Source organism: Triticum aestivum, chromosome 7A (assembly GCF_018294505.1).
Source record: "Triticum aestivum cultivar Chinese Spring chromosome 7A, IWGSC CS RefSeq v2.1, whole genome shotgun sequence".
In the NCBI taxonomy this organism is placed as follows: Eukaryota; Viridiplantae; Streptophyta; class Magnoliopsida; order Poales; family Poaceae; genus Triticum; species Triticum aestivum.
Window position 1 is genome coordinate 461098242 of NC_057812.1, and position 8531 is coordinate 461106772.

Here is an 8531-nt window from a genome sequence, read left to right on the forward strand (position 1 = left end):
AGAGATGGCAATATCTACCATGCTACACACATTATAGGCGGTTCCCAAACAGAATGGTAAAGTTTATACTCCCCCTCCACCAACAAACATCAATCCATGGCTTGCTCGAAACAATGAGTGCCTCCAACTAACAACAGTCCCAGGGGGAGTTTTGTTTTGCAATTATTTTGATTTAGTTTGCATAAAGCATGGGACTGGGCATCCCGGTGACCAGCCATTTTCTCGTGAGTGAGGAGCGGAGTCCACTCCTCTTGAGAATAACCCGCCTAGCATGGAAGATACATACAGCCCCAGTTGATACATGAGCTATTCGAGCATACAAAAATGATGATTATTTGAAGGTTTAGAGTTTGGCACATACAAATTTACTTGGAACGGCAGGTAGATACCGCATATAGGAAGGTATAGTGGACTCATCTGGAATAACTTTGGGGTTTAAGGAGTTTGGATGCACAAGTAGTATTCCCGCTTAGTACAGGTGAAGGCTAGCAAAAGACTGGGAAGCAACAAACTAGAGAGCGACAACAGCCATGTACATGCATTAAAATTAATAAACATTGGATGCAAGCATGAGTAGGATATAATCCACCATGAACATAAATATCGTGAAGGCTATGTTGATTTTGTTTCAACTACATGCATGAACATGTGCCAAGTCAAGTCACTTAAATCATTCAGAGGAGGATACCACCCTATCATACCACATCATAACCATTTTAATAGCATGTTGGCATGCAAGGTAAACCATTATAACTCATAGCTAATCAAGCATGGCACAAGCAACTATGATCTCTAATTGTCATTGCAAACATGTTTATTCATAACAAGCTGAATCAAGAATGATGAACTCATCATATTTACAAAAACAAAAGAGGTCGAGTTCATACCAGCTTTTCTCATCTCAGGCAGTCCATCATATATCATCATAATTGCCTTTCACTTGCATGACCGAACGATGTGAATAATAATAAGAGTGCACGTGCATTGGACTAAGCTGGAATCTGCGAGCATTCAATAAACAGGAGAAGACAAAGCAATATGGGCTCTTTTGTCGGATAAACAATAATGCATATAAGAGCCACTTCAACAATTTAATTATGGTCTTCTCCTATCGACCCCCCAAAGAAATAAAAGAAATAAAACTATTTACACGGGAAAGCTGACAACAAGCAAAAGAAGAACAGGAAATATTTTTGGGTTTTCTTTTTAATTGCTGCTACAAGCATGGAAATTAAACTGATTAAAAGCTACAACTAATTTTTTTGGTTTTTTCTTAAGATTTATTAAACACACAAGAAGAAAGTATAAAAGGAAATAAACTAGCATGGATGATACAATGAAAAAGTATGAACACCAACATCTAGCAATGAGTGTGTGTGAACATAAATGTAATGTCGGTGAGAAATACGTACTCCCCCAACCTTAGGCTTTTGGCCTAAGTTGGTTTATGGCCACGGCTGGCCTGGCTGATATCCATAATAATAGTTGGGGTCGTACTGCGATGAGGAAGAAGAAGGCTCCGATTGCCACTGGCTGGCAATCATCTCTGGATCCCACTGATAGTTAGACTGTCGTGAAGGATCAAATTGTGGTTTCTGTTCTGGCTCCTCGGCTGGTGCAGGGTTCCGGTAGGCGTGGATAGCTGTCAACGGAACAAGGTACGTGCCTACAGTCAAATCAAACAAAGAAGGAGAAGGCAAGGTAATAGTCTCAGGATGATGTTTATTAAAGAACAATTGATATTTAAGCTCTCTTGCCCTATTCTTAATAATAAAATCATGTGCCACCATACTTCTATAATCTAGATAGACACGAGGCAGCACTTTTTCTTCCTTCTCAGCATGCCTAATAGGTATGTTAAAATGTGCAGCTAGGCATGTAGCATAGATGCCTCCAAAGATGGGGCCCTTTGTACGGTTCAGACTTAACCGTTAGCAATAACACCGCCCATACTAAAAGTGTTATCACTGTATAAACCTTGGAGCAAAATAATAATATCAGGGATACTAAGGTTTCCATAGTTTCCGCGACCAATTAAGCAATGACTAGCAAATAATGCAAAGTAACGTAAGACAGGAAAATGTATGCTAGTGATTCGTGCATCGGAAACCTTCCTAGTTTCCCCTACAGTGATAGTATCAATAAATCCCTCCACATCATCAGGATGTGGTTCTTCTGTCTTGCCCTCCAAAGGGACTAAAAAATCCGACAAAAATCATAAAGTGACATCTCCTTATGCTCATCATATAAATGAAACTCCACCGTAGGTGGTGAGTTCCTAGAATGAAAATGAAAGTTTTGCACAAAGGTATTTGTGAGTAAGAGATACTGATCGCATTGGTCGTGGAGGAAAGCGGTGAGGCCTGCATTATGAGCCAATTCATGAAAATCTTCATAAATCCCGGCTGCTCTCAAGAAATCCTCGGAAGGCCATTCACATGCCCGAACCTCCGCGGTGCGCGGCAAATTATACTTAGGCTTCGGTGCCTTTTCCTTCGAGCTTTAGCTCGATGAGCCCCTCAATAATCTCCTCATCATTTTCTGAAAAATTCTGAAATTTTTAGTAACTTCAAAATAAAGTAAACCAAACTCAATAATATTGATAGCAACCACTCCTACAAGTGCCTAGGGCCTATATCATGCATCAAAACTACAATTGACCATATAAATTTGACATGCAAGCTCAAGAACGGGGTCACCTAAGCAGCAAAAATTTGCAATGAATAAATCACTAGAACAAAAACTAATTGGACCAATGGAGGAGTCACATACCAAGGAACAATCTCCCCAAGCAGTTTTCTGAGAGGTGCTTTGAGCAAGGAGATCGAAAATTACAGCAAAGAGGGCTGGAACTCGTGCTTGAGTTGGTTTTTCATGTTTGTGGGAGGAAGAAGAAGAGGATGGGTGCAGGAATAAGTGGAGGAGGGCCACCGTGGGCCCACAAGGCAGGGGGCGCGCCCTAGGGGGTGGGCACGCCCTCCACCCTCGTGGCGAGGTGGTTGGCCCCCCTGGTGTGTTCTTTGTTCCATAAATCCTCAAATATTCTAGAAAAAATCATATTTAATTTTCAGGGCATTTGGAGAACTTTTATTTTCAAGGTATTTTTATATTGCACGGATAATCAGATAACATACAGAAAATTATTTATTTTTACTTTATTTCAACTATATAACAGAAAGTATAGAGAGGGTACAGAAGGTTGTGCTTCTAGTTTCATCCATATCATGCTCATCAAAAGGAATCCACTAACAAGGTTGATCAAGTCTTGTTAACAAACTCATTCCGATTAACATGAAACCGGAGAAATTTCGAATAACACTAGGTTACCTCAACGGGGATATGCACATCCCCAATAATAAGTATATCATATTTCTTCTTGACAGTAGGAAGAGGAAATTCAAACCCTCCAAATATAATCGATGGAATTTTTCCGATAGAATTGATACTATGAACTTGAGGTTGTTTCCTCAGAAAATGTACCGTATGCTCATTACCATTAACATGAAAAGTGACATTGCCTTTGTTGCAATCAATAACAGCCCCTGCAGTATTAAGAAAAGGTCTTCCAAGAATAATAGACATACTATCGTCCTCGGGAATATCAAGAATAACAAAGTCCGTTAAAATAGTAATGTTTGCAACTACAACATGCACATCCTCACAAATACCAACAGGTATAGAAGTTGATTTATTAGCCATTTGCAAAGATATTTTAGTAGGTGTCAACTTATTCAAATCAAGTCTATGATATAAAGAGAGAGGCATAACACTAACACCGACTCCAAGATCACATAAAGCAGTTTTAACATAGTTTCTTTTAATGGAGCATGGTATAGTATGTACTCCTGGATCTCCAAGTTTCTTTGGTATTCCACCCTTAAAAGTATAATTAGCAATCATGGTGGAAATTTTAGCTTCTGGTATCTTTCTTTTATTTGTACCAATATCTTTCATGTACTTAGCATAAGGATTGGTTTTGAGCATATCAGTTAATCGCATACGCAAAAAGATAGGTCTAATCATTTCAGCAAAGCTCTCAAAATCCTCATCATCCTTTTTCTTGGATGGTTTGGGAGGAAAAGGCATGGGTTTTTGAACCCAATGTTCTCTTTCTTTACCATGTTTCCTAACAACAAAATCTTTCTTATCATAACATTGATTCTTTGATTGTGGGTTGTCAAGATCAATAGCAGGTTCAATTTTTACATCATTATCATTACTAGGTTGAGCATTATTATGAACATCATCATTAACATTTTCATTAGGTTCATGTTCATTGCCAGATTGTGTTTCAGCATCAGACATAGAGATATCATTTGGATTATCAGGTGGTTCAGCAATAGGTTCACTAGAAGTTTGCACAGTTCTATCATTTTTCTTTTTCTTCCTTTTAGAAGAACTAGGTGCATCAATATTTTTTCTCTAAGAATCTAGCTCAATTCTCTTAGGGTGGCCTTCAGGATACAAAGGTTCCTGAGTCATTCTACCAGTTCTAGTAGCCACTTTAACAGCATAATTATTTTTCTTACTATTCATCTCATTGAGCAGTTCCTTTTGAGCTTTAAGTACTTGTTCTACTTGAGTGGTAACCATAGAAGCATTTTTGCTAACAAGTTTAAGTTTTCCTCTAATATTAGCCATATAATCACCCAAATATTTAATCATATCAGCATCTTGTTTTAATTGTCTGCCAGAATAAGCATTGAAGTCTTCTTGCTTAAACGTAAAATTATCAAAATCATCCAAGCATTGACTAGCAATTTTAGCAGGAAGGATTTCAGCTTTATCATATCTATAGAGAGAATTTACCTTTACTACCTGCGTCGGGTTATTGAGGTCTGGAGGTTCTTTAATAAATAAAGGACTAAGATCATATGTTTCTTCAATAGGTGGTAAATTGAGACCATGTATTTCTTCAATAGGAGGTAAATTCTTAACATCTTCAGCTTTAATACCTTTTTCTTTCAAAGATTTCTTTTCCTCTTGCATATCTTCGGGACTGAGAAATAGAACACCTCTCTTCTTCGGAGTTGGTTTAGGAATAGGATCATTAATTGGAGCAGGAGCTGGCTCCGGAGCTGGCTCAGGAGGTGCCCAATCATTTTCATTTGTCAACATATTATTCAATAAGATTTCAGCTTCATCCGGTGTTCTTTCCCTGAAAAGAGAACCAGCACAACTATCCAGGTAATCTCTGGAAGCATCGGTTAGTCCATTATAAAAGATATCAAGTGTTTCATTTTTCTTAAGAGGATGATCAGGCAAAGCATTAAGTAACTTGAGAAGCCTCCCCCAAGCTTGTGGGAGACTCTCTTCTTTAATTTGCACAAAGTTGTATATTTCCTTTAAAGCAGCTTGTTTCTTATGAGCAGGGAAATATTTAGTAGAGAAGTAGTAAATCATATCCTGGGGACTACGCACACAACCAGGATCAAGAGAATTAAACCATATCTTAGCATCACCCTTTAATGAGAACGGAAATATTTTAAGGATATAAAAGTAGCGAGATCTCTCATCATTAGTGAACAGGGTGGCTATATCATTTAATTTAGTAAGATGTGCCACAACAGTTTCGGATTCATAGCCATGAAAAGGATCAGATTCAACTAAATTAATTATATCAGGATCAACAGAGAATTCATAATCCTTATCAGTAACACAGATAGGTGAAGTAGAAAAAGCAGGGTCAGGTTTCATCCTAGAATTTAGAGATTTCTTATTCCATTTAGCTAATAACCTTTTGAGTTCATATCTATCTTTGCAAGCTAAAATAGCTAAAGAAGCTTCTTGATCAAATAAATAACCCTCAGGAATAACAAGTGATTCTTCATCATCACTTCCATCTACATAATCAGATTCAATATTTTCAATCTCTCTAGCCCTAGCAAGTCGTTCCTCGAGAAAATCACCAAGTGGCACAGTAGTATCAAGCATAGAAGTAATTTCATCATAAGTATCATGTATAGCAGAAGTAGCATCATCAGTAACATGCGACATATCAGAACGTATAGCAGAAGCATGTTTAGGTGTCGCAAGCTTACTCATAAGAGAAGGTGAATCAAGTGCAGAGCTAGATGGCAGTTCCTTGCCTCCCCTCGTAGTTGAGGGATAAATTGTTATCTTAGCGTCTTTCAAATTCTTCATAGTGTCCAGCAGATATAAATCCCAAGTGACTCAAAGAATAGAGCTATGCTCCCTGGCAACGGCGCCAGAAATTAGTCTTGATAACCCACAAGTATAGGGGATCGCAACAGCTTTCGAGGGTAGAGTATTCAACCCAAATTTATTGATTCGACACAAGAGGAGCCAGAGAATATTCTCAAGTATTAGCAGCTGAGTTGTCAATTCAACCACACCTAGAAACTTAGTATCTGCAGCAAAGTGTTTAGTAGCAAAGTAATATGATAGTGATGGTAATGGTAACAAAAGAGTGACGAAAGCAAAGTAATGTTTTTGGTATTTTGTAGTGATTGTAACAATAGCAACGGAAAGTAAATAAGCGTAAACCAGTATATGGAAAGCTCATAGGCATCGGATCAGTGATGGATAATTATGCCGGATGCGGTTCATCTTGTAACAGTCATAATATAGGGTGACACAGAACTAGCTCCAATTCATCAATGTAATGTAGGCATGTATTCCGAATATAGCCATACGTGCTTATGGAAAAGAACTTGCATGACATCTTTTGTCCTACCCTCTCGTGGCAGCGGGGTCCTAATGGAAACTAAGGGATATTAAGGCCTCGTTTTAATAGAGAACTGGAACAAAGCATTAGCACATAGTGAATACATGAACTCCTCAAACTACGGTCATCACCGGTAAGTATCCCGATTATTGTCACTTCGGGGTTAACGGATCATAACACATAATAGGTGACTATAGACTTGCAAGATAGGATCAAGAACTCTCATATATTAATGAAAACATAATAGGTTCAAATCTGAAGTCATGGCACTCGGGCCCTAGTGACAAGCATTAAGCATAGCAAAGTCATAGCAACATCAATCTCAGAACATAGTGGATACTGGGGATCAAACCCTAACAAAACTAACTCGATTACATGATAAATCTCATCCAACCCATCACCATCCAGCAAGCCTACGATGGAATTACTCACGCACGGCGGTGATCATCATGAAATTGGTGATGGAGGATGGTTGATGATGACGATGGCGATGGATTCCCCTCTCTGGAGCCCCGAACGGACTCCAGATCAGCCCTCCCGAGAGGTTTTAGGGCTTGGCGGCAGCTCCGTATCATAAAACACAATGAAATCTTCTCTTTTATTTTTTTCTCCCTGAAAGCAGTTATATAGAGTTGGAGTTGGAGTCGGGAAGTCTCTAGGGGGCCCACGAGGTAGGGGGCGCGTCCCCCCACCCTCGTGGAAAGGGTGTGGGCCCCCTGGTCTTCATCTTTGGTGAGGATTTTTTATTATTTATTGTAAGATATTCTGTGGAGTTTCAGGTCATTCTGAGAACTTTTGTTTTCTGCACATAAAACAACATCATGGCAATTCTGCTGAAAACAGCGTCAGTCCGGGTTAGTTCCATTCAAATCATACAAGTTAGAGTCCAAAACAAGGGCAAAGTGTTTGGAAAAGTAGATATGACGGAGACGTATCAGCATCCCATCTTTATTCCTCAACAATTATCGGCATACCTCGGTTTTTGTTTTCTTCACATGATATGCATCTTTTGTGTTTATTTTTATTTTATTTTCCTTTATGAACCATGATAGTATGAGATAGCCCTTCATTGTTTTGTAGAATTCTCTTTGTGCTTCACTTAAATCTTTTGAGTATGGCTTTATAGAATCATCTTTGCGCTTCACTTAAATCTTTTGGGTATGGCTTTATAGAATGCTTCGTGTGCTTCACTTATATATTTTGAGCTTGGATGTTTTGTGCTTCACTTATATATTTTGAGCTTGGATGTTGGTAAATCTATATTAGTCAAAGAATGCTAAATGAACTTCACTTGTTTCTTTTGGAGTATGAATAAGACTATCATCTAAATTGGACTTGGAAGAGTATCATTAAAATATCATGCCTAGCTAGGGGCGTTAAACTATAGCGCTTATTGGGTGGCAACCCAATTTTATTTTGGTGTATTTGGTTTTTGGTTATGTTTTTCAGTAAATACACATTATTACCTCTGTAGTAATTTTGTTTTGGTGTTTTAATTAGTGTTTGTGCCAAGTAAGAACTTTGGGGTGGCTTATGGTGATAGTCGATTTGATCTTGCTGAAAAACAGAAACTTTTACACCCAGTAAAATAATTTTAATTTTTAACAGAAGCGTGATAAAATACTAATTCTTTTTGAACAAGATTAATATACAAATTTCCTAGGCTGTCCTAATGTTACAGAATTGTTGGAGTGACAGAAGTATGGTTGTTGTTCAGATCATTACACACTGTTCTATTTTTGACAGATTATGTTTTCAATGCATAATTTGCTTGTATTCTAGTTTCTATGGCTTATATTGCTCAATATAAATTGTAGAAATGATATGTTATTGTAGGCATTGT